General features: G+C 40.7%; 2 long non-coding RNA genes across 6 annotated transcripts in view; one reads left to right on the forward strand and one right to left on the reverse strand.

Moving 5' to 3' along the window:
• Positions 1 to 16,020, forward strand: part of LOC311444936 — a 131,790-nt gene that overhangs the window by 99,465 nt on the left and 16,305 nt on the right. The gene's annotated exons all lie outside the window — the stretch shown is intronic.
• LOC311444935 overlaps positions 1,358 to 16,020 on the reverse strand; it is a 284,906-nt gene continuing 270,243 nt past the window's right edge. For all 5 annotated transcript variants that reach the window (XR_014698136.1, XR_014698137.1, XR_014698138.1 and 2 more), the window contains 3 exons: positions 13,070 to 13,239; positions 12,347 to 12,432; positions 1,358 to 11,144 (listed from right to left, as the gene is read on the reverse strand). This is a non-coding gene — a long non-coding RNA (uncharacterized lncRNA). The remainder of the gene's footprint in view (positions 11,145 to 12,346; positions 12,433 to 13,069; positions 13,240 to 16,020) is intronic.

A 16,020-nucleotide genomic window follows, 5' to 3' on the forward strand; every position in this document is an offset into this window, starting at 1 on the left:
ACTGAGGACAATATTCAGGTCCTGTATGGCATTTCTGACATGCAATGATCCGAGTGTCATCTTTTGCTCATTTTTTTTACGGCTCATTTCTCCTTTCTCCACTGCTCTTGCCTCTGAGCTCATGACAGAAGGAGGATAAAATGTCAGCCCTGGATACTTCTGTGATAGTCCCTATTGTACTTTTCTTTTCCCTTTGGAAGAATGAAAGCATTTAACAGCATAGAGGTATTAATCAGTGACTGCAATGCGATATCCCAAAGCCAAGGCTCAATGCTGACATCAGTGTGTGTTGGTGGGCACTGATTTCTCAACACCTACTGCAAAGATGAGGGCAAATGATTAAGGCAGAAGGAGCTGACAAGAACAACTGTTTTTGTGGAGTCTGTGCATCCTGTGCTTTTGCAGTTTTTCTTTCATTTCTTGTCAGTGAGGGAATGTTTTGTTTCTTTCTTTTATTCCTCTGAATCCCAGTTGTGATTCAGCTATCATATCAGTTTGGATCTGGAACAGTAAAAATGGCCATGCGTTAATATTTGGACTTGACCTGATGACCCATGGTTTCATGGAAGATGGTTTACAGCTTTCATTCGTTGCCTGGGCTGGCCTAATTACTGCCATTGTAAGAGCAGCAGTAGTGTTGCTGGGGTCCTACTCTGCATTTTTCATTTTGCTCCTTTTCTGCAGGTCCTTAGCAATAGAGATATTGCGATGCAGCACTTCTCAGGATTAACCTGTCACTGGTGTCAAACCAGAGCATCAAGGATATAAATCTTCCGTCAGCTTCTGGCCTCACTGCAGCCAGGTTATGCAATATGTGAAGTACGTTCAGCAGCAGACTGCTGGAAGTGGTTCTTCTGGATTCTCCATTTGTGTAATGCAGGGTGATGTGAGTATCAAGGCACCTTAATGATCTTCTCAGTTTTGCCACAGATAATCATATGCACACATACAATGCCTTTCTCTAGAACACATCCAGGAATGGCCTGCAAACAAACTTGATGTTTGCCTCCTACAGGTAGGTTTTTGTTAACAGTGGCCACATGCACACAGCCTCTACATTCTGCATGCTTGTTTCAGCTATCAAAATCAAAACACGTCTAGAGTTCCCCCAAACAAAACAACCTCTCCAAATTGCCTCATACTGCGAAGCTAAGTCACCAACTTCAATTTCGTAGCTAGCCAACTGTGCTATTTAATTAGGGTGCCTTTCTAAACCACCTTCAATTGCACCGTTGTAACATATGGGTTGAGATTTAGCCATATGGTCCAAACACAGAAACAAAGCACAACACTAATTGTCTGAACACACAGAACCGCAGCACACTCAGGCAGGCAGAGAATAGGAAGAGATGTCCTGTTTTGTAGTAGCACCATGTTTACTTTATTATGTGACGTACACATTTATAATGAACAGAGGTCCACGACTGCAGGATCAATTCTGGTCTCTGCAGTGCAGTTCATGGTCAAGCTGAGCAGGTCAAAGCTAATGTGAGTAGCTCTAGAGGAGCAACAAGAAGTGCCACAAGATGCACATGGATATGCATGATAACCTGAGCACTTGGTGCTACCTAACAAAGAAGAGCACCAAAAATGAATCTTCTTCAATCCATGAGAGGAAGGAGAAGGAAAGCCACCTGAGGATTCCTGACTGAGTCAGAGCACTTGCAGTAAGTTACCTGGGATGGCGCATGGCTAAGGTAATCTCTCCCCATTTGGCAGGAATGGACAACACAAGCCCTGTTTATCTCCTTTACCTCTTCAGGTAAAAGTCTGGACATTTTCCAAAGGATGCAGTTCCCTTCTGCTCAGAGTTTTGACAGTGAGCGTTGCAGGGTTGCAAGTAATTTTTGCCATTTCCTATATTTATGACGGACCAAATCCTGCAGCCCTTGGCACAGCACAGTCTGCACTTACTTGTAGACACACCTTGAAAGTGGGTAGTTGTATTCAACATGGAAAAAATAACTCTCAAGCAGAACATTTCCTTTTCTTCTTTATGCATAATGCAAACATTTATTTTCTTCCAATCTGTAAAACCAATAAACTGGACTCCCTGATTTCACTTTGATATGGTAAGGTAGCAAACAGGTAGTGATGCTAACAGAGAAGAAGCTGTTACTTAGCTGAATTACTGAAAGTTTTTAAAAAGAACATGGATCTGTATGCAACACTAAGGTACATAGATCAAAAAAATGCATTAATACAAGTAGGTCCCAGTCTAGTTTCAGGTAAGATTTATGTGCTACACAGACTCAAATTTCAGATTAAGAAAATGTGTATTACTTACTTATTTTGGGCTGTGGTTATCAAAACAGCCGGAGGGTGTTTCATGAGACTGGGTGTCAGTGAATGTCTGTGAGAATTTTTTTCCAGATTTATTCACTTGAAATAGTGTCCAGAGATGCTAGTCAAAGTCAAGGGTCACCTGTTAGTAAGTATTTGTAGATCTCCCTGGCAATGATGTTAAGAACAAATATCTTAACATCACTTATTTTTTTCTATGACAACGTAAACTGTTCTTCCACAGCCAGGAAGAGTTAAATGAATCTGAGTTTTAACATCAAAGAATTAGTCTTATCTCAGAGCTGCTCATTCACTTTCAACTCATATTGGAGAGTGATATAAAACACTTGCTATACCTTTCAAAAACAGACACCGTGTAAAAATATGGGATTGCACTTGAGACATTGTTTTTGCAAATCCCTGTGTATCCATGAAAGATTCTCCCTGCTGGAACACTGATGTCCTTTCCTGGGCTAAGCTGAAGACAGTAAAAAAGGTCCCAGTCTCAAGGTCTCCAGTTTATCACTTTTTTTTTTTTTCCCTTTGCTATTAAACAGACAGAAGTAGACTAAGGATGAAAACAGAAACCCAAGCTGTGAAGTTTGGCCTTTCAAGGTAGATTAAACTTTATCTGCAAGACTGCCAGCTATCCAGCATTCAAAGGGTTATGGGAAACACTCAGACTTTGGGGCTAGAGACCTTAAATCCCCTTCCACCAGGAAAACAGTTGGCATCACATGCTGACCCTGTCGGCATTTACTGGGAGCTGCAGCACAATAACACAGCAATGCTCCGGCCATGCTGGAGTGGAGAAAACAGGATTCCTCTAGCCTTTTCTTAAGTATTTTTTTAAATGATCCATCTTTCACTCTCTTGCAATCACATTGATGAGCTTCATTTGTCCAAACAGGAGTTCCAGGTATGCCATGGAGCTCAAAAGGAAAAAAAAAAAAAAAAAAAAAAGGCAAAAGCAATAGGATTTCATCCAAGAACTTCCTTGAAATTCCAAAAACTTTCATCTCCGTATGGTGACTTAAGTTATGTAGCATCCCAGCTGAAGGACATAAAAAAGAAATGTTTTCCAGGAAAATCTGCATGCCAGCAGTACAAAACTTAAAAATAGGATACACAGGGTATATTTTACCATGTTAATTCTTACTCGTCATTGAGTCGCAGTTTTTTTCAAAAGTAAATAACGACGTGCACATAAAACATTTATGTTTCCTGCCTTGACATGTGCTGATGAAGCTTTTCCTGCCTCAGTTCCTCAGCCACAGGAGTTGCAGTTGTCAACAGATGTAGGTCTTAGCTCCGCATTTCAGTCACTTCAAGACCCTTCCTCTGCCTCTTCAGTCAGTGTGAGCCAGGAAAGTGTCCTGAACAGGACTGTTTAGCACCTGAATGTTTCACAATGTCCATAACTGTGAGCAGGATTTAAGTTAGTAACAGGTTCCTTCCCACTGACTTGCTTCCACAGCCATGCATGGTTGTGGATTTTCTGGCTGTTTTTTGTTTTCACAGTAATGGGTTCAAATGGATCCAAACTGAGTTTATTAGGAAAGGTCACCTCCCCCCAGCAAAAATTTGCTCATCCTTGTAGTCTCTTATTTCTGTTTGACATCATCAGCAAAGCCTGAATTTTAATATTTGTTATATTTAGGACAGATGTTCTACCCAGTCAGAATCAAGGATTAGGAATTCATTTTGTAAGGCATTATATAAAAATACAGGAAAAGTTGGATCCTGGCTCCAACTCTGTAAATTCACTTGAGTGCAATTGTAAAAGCAGGACCAGAATCTAAAGAGAAGCCAATATAATTGGTGCCAGTAGATATTTTTACTTTTTCCCCCCCCTCTTTTTCCGCTTCCCCTGCAGGAGAGCTTCTGTACACAGAAATATTGTGGATGGCTCCTTTGCCAATTCTGATAGTTTGTACCAAACAAGATTACTGAGGAGCAATAAGAATGACCCCAGCTGTTGTCTGCTGGCAGAAACCTTTTAAATGGCATAAGGACACAGAGTCACTCAATAATTACAAGGAAGGAAGACCACATAGCTTAAAGTGACCAGCTAGTAATCAATTCCTGCTGTGAAAATTTTTGTCCTAACCATACAATATGTGAAGAAAAATGAGAAGCATGCATAAAGAAATCGGCATTGCTTCATAAATGGAAAAAATGAAAGTTCATTCAAAAATGAATAATGTAGCCAGCATGATAAGAAATCCCATTGTTTTAAAACAATACCTACTTTAATTGTATCAACCTTTTAAAACAATTAAGAGTGTGAGAATAATCACTTTTCCTTTCTTTGTAGTGCTTTTCAGGTGTATTTTGAAAACATTTTTTATCTGGTTTGCTTCCACAGCTTCAACTTTAAAGGTCATCTTGTTTTATCAAGATATCATTCTGTGACAGCTTTTTTAGTATTCTCAGTGGTTCTTACAGCATGCAGTGGCTGATCTTTCTTCAGAAACTGTAAAGGAAGTAAGTGGTATGTACACAACCTAAAAAGAATGGATATTCCTTTTGCATTTCAATTTAGCACTAATTAGCTGATATTCTTCACATGTGTATTTAGAACACAAGGAACAGCTTTGGCCTTTTAAGTAGATTATGCCACTGAATTTCAGGAAGTAAAACAACTCTAAACATCAGAAAGAGAGGGCACATGAGCACAATGAATTCTACAACTGATGAAATTGTGATTTTAAAATGCAGTGATATAAAGAATGACAATAGACTGAGACATCTCTGGAATGCTAAAAGAGCTCAGACTGACCACTGGTAGTGTCGCACACGAAAAGACGGTGAGATTCATCCTGTAGAAACCAAATACACAAATACTGAAATGTTCAGGATGTGGAAACAAATCACCTTTTGAGGAGAGCACGACAGCACCACTTTTTCTCAGTGGCTGCCCCTTGCCATAGGCTGCCCTGAGGCATGCACTTCGCAGCATTTCAAAAGGACATTGGCACGAAGTTTTCTGCTTAAATATTAACAGATCTCAGGTTTCTCAGCAATTTTTCTGGTTGTGAAACTTTGTCTTTCCATTCTTAAATTTACCTGCAGCAGCATTGTCTCTGCTTATAGCCAGTTCTTTCTTCCCAACACCTACAGAATTGGCTACAAGAAGGAGCAAGGCTGTGAAGAGAATGGAGATGCCGATGTCTCTGAGAATGCTGCACCTTTCTTAGCTGCAAAGAGACGAAGTGGGGAGCTTCACTAAAAACACTTCAGAGCACTGGGAAAGTTACCAAAGGAACTGTACAGAGACTGTACCATTATTATTCCCCTCCCCTTATATTATATCCTCTGTTTTCTCCCCAGAAAAGCTCTCAATAAGAGTCATAATATAATTTGTAAATGAAATGTAGGCCTGGATCAATACCTCTGTCCACGCTGCACAGTAGCATAATAACTGAAAGATGTTCTTGTAATTGTTATGAGGAGAGGGGATTGTTTCATTTATATAAGTGAAATGTGTTGTTAAGTTGTCTGATGGTAAGAGTTGACTCTGAGGTTTCTATACTCGTGGCAAAATGTCAATATTCCTAAAGCATCTCAGAGTCAGCAGTTTCAGAGAACAGGTTATTTGCAGAATAGCCTCCCAATATTATAATCCAGTGACACACAAATCTGCTGCTCCCGAAGTTCAGCACTGGCCTTTCCAAATCCAAAGTTAAATGGATTCTGCCCCAAGAGCTGAATCGTCACTGAAACTTCTGTGCTTCAGAGAGATTTGCTGTTACTGAGGAAATTGGGCTCCTACGTATTTCTATTCAATAATTTCCCAGGGACCCATCTTCAGTGCATGGTAATAGAGTATATTGCAGTGTTGTAGCTTCTGGATAGTCTAATAGACATGTGATCTTATTTTAGTGGAAACCTGGATGCTCACGGACTTGGGCAGAGCAGTAATTTGCTGTACAAACAGTCCCCCTGAATTCAATAGGAAGCTGTGCAGGTATTGTTTAGTATGTAAAAGTGTATTCAGACCTCATTAGGTTATACCAATGCATTTAGCAAAGTTGCTTTTTGATTTCTACTGCAGAAAAACTTGGGCCCTTTTCTGGTGGGCAACATGTTTGTTTTTGTTTTGTTTTAATTTGTGCAGTAGAAAAAAGTAAAAATTACATTTGCACACAGTGACTTCCCAAAACGTTTGAGGCCTTTGCCTATCTCCTTGACGTTGTGCCTGTTTGGAGGATTAATAATGATGAATAATGTCCTTCAAGTATTCATACATGTAGTGAGTGCCTTGGTACATCTAACACTTCCTGCTCGCCCTTCATCAGCTGTGGACCAGTCTTTGCCTCAGATCATTTCTAGTAGGTAAGAAGAATAAGTAAAGCGTATATACCCCGTAGCGTAACCATCTTCATTGCTTAGACTGTGCTCCCCTGTTCCCACTTCCCTGAGCACACTGGATACCAATGACAGACACCATTTCTCCTGCTCATTCTCTCACCGGCTTACTTTTGATCTTCCATAATTGCGTTTTTCAGGGGCAGTGACAAGTATTTACCTCGGCAGGTGAAGATTACCCTTCGCTGTTTCCCTTACACTCAGCACAGGAGCTGCTAACCTGAGCTGCTTTTCTCTAGCATCGCTATTGTACTGTGCAACAAAGGTGTCCTGTTCAAATGTTATCGCACGAACCATTCTTGCCATACTTGGGTTATCCACTTATATCAAAGAGGCCTTTCAACACATATCTACAAACCATCTCCAACAAAACCTTTCCCCAGCCCGTGACAAGTAAGAGCGTGTCTTGCCTCTTGCATACTGCTACTTGCAATTGCCTGGGGTGTAATGCTTCAGGATCTCCTTGGCCTAGCTAAAGTTCAGTCCTCTGCCACTTTCCTCTGATAAGCAAGGCCACGGACCTTTTGCAGCAGCCTGGCTATTTGTAGATGCGCTGCATGGACTCAAATCCATGTGCATGCTCAGCGCTCACCAAGATAAAATAGCCTGTGATGAATTCCACTCTGAGAGCAGTAAAGAGAAGTGATGTGAATAGGATTTGGAGGACCAGATCAAATACTCTAAAGAGCACTTGAAACAGCCCGTCAAGAAAATGTGGCCATGCAGGAGCTTCGTTGGGTGTTTCTGAAGGCTCCCAGGGCTGTTGCTCCTTGTCCTCTCCTACAAAGAGTGCTCTGCAGACAACAGATGCCAAAACAGGTCAGGTGCCAAACTCAGCTCCTGTATTCAATTTGCTAGATGTGGCTAAATAATGAACTGCGTTCATTTAGTGCAAGTCTCTCTTACCTCTCATTTGGTTTGATGTAATAGATTTACTATGGATAAACTAGGTGTAAATAGCACTTCATTGTAAGTCAGTGGTACCAAGAACTCCAAATAATGCACTACTGAGGAAGGCAGTTTTAGTCAGGTACACGTGCAAACCCCCTAAAGAAAACTAGATATAAATCTCCTACTTCAGTTGTTATGTAGTTTTTACCCCTAATCGCTAGGTAAGACTCATACTTGTTTGAACTGCCTCCTGTTTACAGGGACTTAGTTCCTTTGCCATGGCCTCAGAGTCCGACTTCACAGCAAGAACTCCTGGCCTAGCCTTCTGTCAGGAAAAGTGGAACAAGTTAGGATTTTGACAGTCCCAGGATGTTCAAACAATAGACCATATAAGTAACCACCTAACAGTCACAAATGTAAATGACGGAGTTTCACCACCTACTGCATAGCAAACGATATTGTGCTTTTTGTGCCAAAGTACACGTGAGAGAAACAGAAAGAATATTTCAAGGAAGCTGAAAAAGAAGCAGGATGTAGCCTGAACAAGTAGTGGCACCATGCTGAAAGCCTGAACACAGAACCTCTGTTGCTGAGAACTGGCTCAGGGAGGCTTACTGTTGTGGACACAAGTGCTTTACCATGTTACTTGGTATTTTTTGTTTTAAGAATTAGGATTTCATGTTATTTTCAGATAGAGAACTACATCACAGATACTTGACTCTACTGTCATGTTTTTCTTCTTAAGGACACAACAAAGTTTTGTCTAACCTGTAGGGGCAAAAAGAAGTAACGTTATTTAACACCTCAACATATCAATTTTCTATTTTTTTTGATGGGTTGACTATGATTTACAGGATTTCTTTATGAAATTCAATTAAATATAGAATTTATAATATTCATGCAGTTTCTTTGCCAAATATACACAGTGCTGATGCAGCAGGGATCTCAAAATATCAACCACCTGCTTGGGAGGAACAGAATTATGAATGCATCTCCTTAAACAATAATTCATCATACTCAGAAGCCTAAAGTTAAGCTACTCTAGAGCCAACACAGCTGCTTTACCATCTTATTTCGGGGATACTGCTGACTTACGAAGCTGGTTATCATTCTTGCAACTCATGACTAAGAATGCAGTCAAGGATTTGGAAGTTTAGGGAGTGTAGCACTGAGTGTGGCATGAAGGATCCTGGCTTTCAGCTAGGAACCCAGAGCTGTGAGTGGCATGGCCACACTGCTCATACTGTGCACCAGGAAACTAAATCAGTCAGATCATGGAACTTTAGGGAAAGCCTTTGCTTACCTCACTGAAGGCTGAAAGTAAACCTTGTAGTAAATACTTGAACCTCTACATATATATACATATATATATAGTATACATATATATACACATACAGGAGTATAGGGGAGAGAGAGATGTCCCTAACTGAGCTCAGATAAGGTACAAGCTCATGGATCAAGAACATACTTTGTTGCCTAGGGAAGGATACTCTACTCAAAATAATTAAATTAATTTTAATCCTCATGATTTGGTCATAAGGGGGCTTTGATCTCTCATAATTTAGGTTTACAATTATTATTTTTCCAGACAGGCTGTGCTATACAAGTGAGACAGGCTGGAAACACAGCTGTGCTTGGAGGACCTACGTACAGTCTGGGGATATATGTGCATAGCAAAAAAGAAATCTCAGTGTTTGAGTGGGGTTCTGGGGGATTGAAAAAAATAGCACCACAGTGTGACAGTGGCTTTAAGTCCATTTTTGCTGCATGGAGGCAGAATCCTGCTGTGCCCATTCCAGTCAGGTGTTAGTCTAATTGGTCCTTTATAACTTAGATTTTACAGCTTCCCTTAGCAGCCAGGTTCACTGAGTGAGTATCCTTCATTAGGAAGCTTTTCCAATCTCTACTTTAAACCTTTACTTCATGTGGAGCCAGCACCTTTCCTTCTCCCTTTGTTGACTAGGACAATATTTCAGAAGCACCTTCTCTGCAAACTTTTTGAGTGTTGGAAGACTATTACCTTAGCTTTTTATTTCAACGGTCTATATATACATTCTCCACTTTGTTTCTTCCTTATAAAAATGAAAATTTTAGTACGTCATAATGCCTGCTGCTTGCCTGGAAATGGAGATGCTCGAGTCTTTTCTGTCCCTTTCTCACTAACTAAATGCCTTTCAGGATGAATGCTTCTGTGAAGTGGGCAGCAGAAGCTTGCTCTGTCAATAAAGGGGGTGCCACAGTGCTTTAATGAATGTTGCTGAACTGTTTAGACATCCTGGAATAAAAGCCACAAGAGGAATTTCAAGTAGTCAGAGTATGAGCAAGCAAATACAAGCTATTGAGAAATATCAATATTATCTGTAGTAGCCATGCGTTAATACAACTGCTTATAGAAAAAAAAAAAAAAAAATCAGCCTCTAGCAGGCTTGCCTTATTACTCTCTCTCCAAGTCTGCCTGTTGGGAGCATGGTCCTGACCAGGAGCTTTTCCAGCCGCGTGATGGATTTGTTGGTCCAGCTCTGAAAGATGCAAGCATCTCTACGGGGCTGATTACCAGCTTGCCTTTAAAAAACACTCCAGACCAAACAGCTCAGGACTGTTTATATGAAAGAAAATCTGTGCTTTTGAAAAGGAAGAGACCGCCCTCTTATCATCAGGAAATAACCTTTAGGGTTTTAACAAATAAGGACAAGGAAGAGTGTTTTCATCTGGACTGTTATTGCCTGAAGCATAAAAATAGACTGAGGTCTGGTTGCAGAAATAAAATATATGACAGACTCAGAATGGGGTGAGAACACAGCGAGAAAACTTTAAAATTTGAGATTAGAGAAGCCAATTTGCTTATCTCTTCCAAATACCACTTATAATCAGCATTTTCACCTCATCTGCTATCTCTTCTTACCTTTTGTTTCCAAATAGTGCTGGAGGCTTGGTTCTGGGATAGTGCTCTTTGACATCAGCAACATCTGCCCTTATGTCTTCCCCATTTGACAAAAGCTCGTTTTCACTGATGCAGAAAATTAACTAGGGCATTATATTTCCTTTGTACAGAGACCTATATACCGTTTCTATGTCTGCAAACATGGTAATTCTGTGAGTGAATAAAACCAAAATCAGAGTCCTTTTGCATGATTTCTGAAGTTGATAGCAAAAACAACCATGAAAAACTCCAGCTAGAGAAGCTGTTTTAACATTGGAAAAAAATAATTCTTTGCACCAATTAGAGAGATTACAGTGCTCAAAATGATGCAGAGAACTAAATAATCAGGCAGATATACTAACCTGATGTCACTTAATCAGACAAGAGGAAGAAGTATTCTGGAGTGAATGGAAAGCAGCCTGTGGGATGCATGTTGGCTCATGGCTAAATTTCCTTTTATTCCCATATTCACTGCTTTTGGGGCATTCCCTCCAGCCTCTGCTCATCAGTAGCTTGAGCATGCATGAATACCTCCTGCAGTGGGTGGCAGGGGCTCTTGGTGGTGTATTGCTGAGCTGTTCGGCTGGGCCAGTGGCCATGAGCACCGAAGAGGCTGTGGCTGCCTGGGCTCATCGGTCTTGGGTTTCGGCGCTCACCTCAGCTTTTCTGCTGGCGCACCCTAGTGAAATATTAAAATGTCAGTAGGGAAGATGTAGATTCCTGTTTTCAGCTTCACTCACTACAAATCTCTGCAGGGCATGTCATGGGAAAACAGACGTCGCTAAAGATACAGAAAGAAAGACTGCCAAAAAAGAGATTAATAATAGAGAAGCCAAGGTATCACTGCTCCTCAGAAGCTGTTCCTCAGCAAGACTTTGCAAATACTAGCCATGGTAAGGTTTTTTTTAGAAGTCACAGATTTCACCTTTGTGATACTCATACTCTGCTACTGAAAACAGTAGTTTCCACCCATAGCTAATAAATATATGTTTGAATGCAAGTTGATCCAATGTGAATTCATGCTCAACTGTGCATGTGATGTTTGGATGTAAACATCCTTTTCACATTGTACACCACCACCTCGCTGCTCCTGTGTCTTTCCTCAGCCTTAGTTATGTATCTCTATGGTATTTTCATCCAGCTATCATTTGATAGCTTAAAATGCCTGCACTAAAATCCACTGTCTTTAAATTGGGCTGAAGATGTCAAAGTGTGTCTATATATAGTCCAGTTAAATTTCTTCGACTAAGCTAACATGCTCTGAAATGGCAGCTTTTTTCCTAAAAAGGCCAAAAGGTTTTTCCACCATGCATTGTAGGCAGCACTAAAAGAAAGAAAGAGAAAAAAAAAAAAAAAAAAAGAAGAAAAGAAGAAGCCAGCCCCAAACCTTGCCCACCTGGGGATCCTTCTGTGGGCTATTGCCTGGGATTTATTTCATCCCTGCATCAGGTCACAAGGTCTGCATTGCAACAAGCACCAGGTAGAGCACAAATGAAAAATGCATCCCTGCTCGGAAGTCCACCACGGAGACCCTTTCTTTTTTAATGCCAAATGTGTGCTGAATTCCCCTGAATCATTTTAGCCATTGCTTTATCCTTGTCTGCCTGAAGACAAGGAACAAATCTCAGCCCATCTGAAGCATAACAGCTGCAATGACTTCAATAGAGTGATGAGTATTTGTTCCAGCAGGAAGTCTAACCCAAAAAATCTCTCCTAACTGTAAGATCACGCTGCTACTAAGCAGGCTATTCCATACCACATCATGTTGATGTGGTGGCATGTTTTAAGCAAGCACATTCGAGTAATTCATCAACAGCCCCATGATGACAGTGATGCCCATAGTCCCCTAACTCAGCCCATATTGCATCTAGTAATTGTTACCATGCTTTGAAGTCCTCCATAAGTAGATTTTCTTAGTGGCCATGGAATGAACAGATTTGTTAAGCTCCGTAAATAAGAACTGGATTCTGCAAAGGGTAAAATACCAGTAAGAGAGGAATCTTTCCAGGGATAGCTTAATCTACAAAAGGCTCACAGTAGTGTGGGCAGTGCTCTGAACCATTGCATTCTCTTAAATAAGAAAAAAAACTGGTGGTGGACAAACACAAACATTTTTACTATGTCTTTGTAATCATGTTATTGAATATCTCTCTTAAAAAACAAACAAACAAAAAAAACAGATGCCATACTGCAGTAACGGAGGAACAAGTGAAGCAGCATTGTTTAAAATGTATTAGTTTTTTCTTAGGGGTGAGAGCTTTCTGTTCAATGGGAAGATTCCTACCAGATGTCCTTGGGTTTCAGTTCCCCTTGTACTTCCATTACCTGTTCCCACCATGCCCTGGCCAAAATAGGCCGCCTCCCCATTTTGTGCAAGGGCAGATTATGCAGAGGGGGTAAGAACTGACAGCAAAAATGCATTTCTGTGCATTAAACACAGCCTGCAGCCATTGGTTTCTCTCAGCATTGGATAGCAATTATTTCTGTGTAATAGGCAGTCACCCAATGACCCTCTCCTTCAGCATGCAACGCTTTTGCTGTCAAGTGTTAATCCCTTTGTTAGCTACTCAGCTGCACATTCATTTAGGAGGGCTAATGACTTACACTGTTCCTTCTCTGCATGATTTCAACAGACGTGTAATTAGAGGTGAATGGCGTCTTCAGAGGTATGGCAACCACGAAAGCCAGGGGCAAAGTCAAAGTATTTGCCTAATCTCACCATCGGTTACTTCAGTGAATGAAACCATGTGGCTGGCGGCACGCAGAGGAAAATGCTGTAGAAAAGGAGAAGCCTTTATTTAAAAAAGGGAAAGGGAAAGGGAAAGGAAAAAGAAAAGGGAAAGGGAAAGGTTGGTTATTGGACACTCAGGAAACTCAGAGATGAAAAGTAACCTGTTTCAAAATATGTTTTGTCAGGGTGCTAGAGAGCACACTGTAAGATAAATGCCAGTGAGGAGCCTGTTCTCACACGGATTGAAAAAGTATTGAAAGGTGAAAAGCTTTGTTTTAAAGTGCTGGAGAGCCTTAGTCATTAGTAGAATAACTGTGAGACCTGGAAAGCAAGAAAAACTGTATTTTGAAGGTGAGCTGAAGAACGTTTCATGTGCCTCAGCACTGGCTTAGAGAGTTGTTTTTTTTTTTTCATGAAGGCTGTCAATGTCTGCAACACCTCAAGAAATATCCTGCAGCTCTTAAAGCGTGTGAAAGCATCCTTTTGAAGTCCAAGTGCATTTTTGTGTGTGTATTAACATCACAGGATTAAGCAGAAAAGTGTAATAGAGAGCCACAGTCCTGATGGATTTGAGATGACCAAAACCATACAAAACCAAACCTCTCAGTTCTGATTTCTAGGCATGGACAAAGGACAGAGACCGCTCCGTTTTGCTCTGAGATGTCGCTCCCTTTCCCTGATGGTGTTTGGGGCTGAGGCTGGAGTGTTGTGTTGTTTTTTTTTGTTTGTTTGTTTGTTTGTTTTTGTTTGTTTTTGTTTTTTTTTTTTGTTTTTTTTTGTTTTTTTTTTTTGTTTTTTTTTTTTTTGTTTTTTTTTTTTGTTGTTTTTTGTTTTTTTGTTTTTTTTTTGTTTATTTTTGGTTTTTAAATGTCTTCCTGTGTTTTTCATTTCCTTACGCCTGGTTTCACCAGGCAGTGCATGGCCATGCCGGGGCTGCAGACTGCTGCACCACCTCCTGCATCGTGACAGCAGCCAGGAATTTTGTCTTTCCTCCTTTTTGGAGCTTAGTGTCCCTTGTCTTCATACAGCTTATGCAAACGTGCATTATTGGCTGGTGCTGTATTTGCATTAAGTAACACTGACTTCGGTTCCCTCAGTTACACAGGAGCCAAGCAGAGTGATAGTTTTACGAATTAAAATAATACCACTACACACCTTCACTAGCACTTTGAATTCAGGAGCGTAATTTCATCAAAAAAGACAGAATAAATCAATAATTAATTAATAATTGCTTTAGACTGTTTTTCAGTCTGGGTTTATGACTTAATATCTCTCGCACAGTTGTCTGATACAATTACTAACATAATTTCATGCTTAAGGAAATGTAAGTGAAGCAACTGAATGGCAAGCTCCAAAGAAATCTCTCTCACATTTGGCTTCCCCACCTTTCTAACTTGCCTGCATGCTTTCATCTAGCTATTTTATTTGAAATGCAGCTTGTGTTTTGGATAGATTTTATCTGAGGACTGCAAGCAGCAGAGGACCCATCCCATCCGTTAGGAAGGAGGTCTGATAGTAACTGGCCATCATGACACAAACTGGGGGTCTTCTTCGTACTCATACGAGGCCATTTTATTTCCCCTGCCTTTCTTTCCCTTTAGAAGACTGCAGAACAGCCCTCCAAGGATGCAGAGCAACTCAAACAGCCTCGGGTGAACTGACACATTTTGGGTTTGTCTCCCCATCCCGCTCTTTGTAAGAATTGTTCCTTGCAGGAGCACAGTACAGCCTATGCAACAGCTGAAGCCCATCTGAGCTGCAACGTGAGCATGCAGCCACAAATGTCGCTCGTTTCCCTATTGCCCATCATGCCAGAAGGGACAGACCCTTTTGTGGCTGGCAACCCTGGGTAAGGTGACTATGGGCTGCAGATGAGGCTGTTTGATTCTGAATGACTTGAGATCTGCTGGTAATCAAGCAAAGTGAATCTATATTCATGGCTATTTATTTGATCATCTATATCACTAATGGTAGTACTCACCTTTTGAATTATAACACTAATGTCTCTCTTACGTTGGCTAGCTGGCTAGCACTGCCCAGTGGTGTCAGTGTGAAAAACCCTCCATGCAGCTGCCTGCCTCACAGCTACAGATAGGCACGGACAGCTGAAACACTGTTTTTACACGTACATATTCCAAGAGCCTCAGTGGTGCTCAGCCTCACTGTGTGCCTCCAGAGTGGGAGGGAGAAGGTGCATTAATCCCATCTGATTTGAGCCGTAATGACCTTCATGAGAAAAAAAGAAAGAAAAGTCCACCAAACGCTGTAAATCTTGCTGTAGCTTTGGCCCATACAGTAAACACGTATATAGTTTTTGCTGTGGTTTGGATATAATTGAATTGAAGTTTGTTGGCAGCAGCCCACACTTGCTGAATGGTTCACACAACCTGAAACCAGGCAGCTTTGCTTGGTTCAGGTTTAATCATGAATGGTTCACAGCCTCAGTAATGACTCATATTCACTAACTATCCCTTATATGAGATGTGACAAAAGTGTATTTCAGATACATGAAGCATAATTATTTAATGATGAAGTAAAGTTGATTAGGAAGCCTTTAAGCTATTAGGCTCTTGGTAGGGTATTTTGCCTTCACTGAATAAATGAACATAATTTAATTCTTAAAAGCTATACAGCTCCTGCTGGCTCTGAAAATGATATGTAGCTAACAAGTTAGGTTTTTTCCTATTATAGAAGTCTGTATGCTACAACAAAGAGCATACAGAATTCAATGTATTGCCAGGGAAAACTATTCTTAGTGACTACCCAGGCTAAAAATGATAGAACTCATATATCCAGTAACAATCATGAACCTGACAAATCAAGC

Source organism: Aythya ferina (assembly GCF_964211825.1).
Source record: "Aythya ferina genome assembly, chromosome: 15".
Classification (NCBI taxonomy): Eukaryota; Metazoa; Chordata; class Aves; order Anseriformes; family Anatidae; genus Aythya; species Aythya ferina.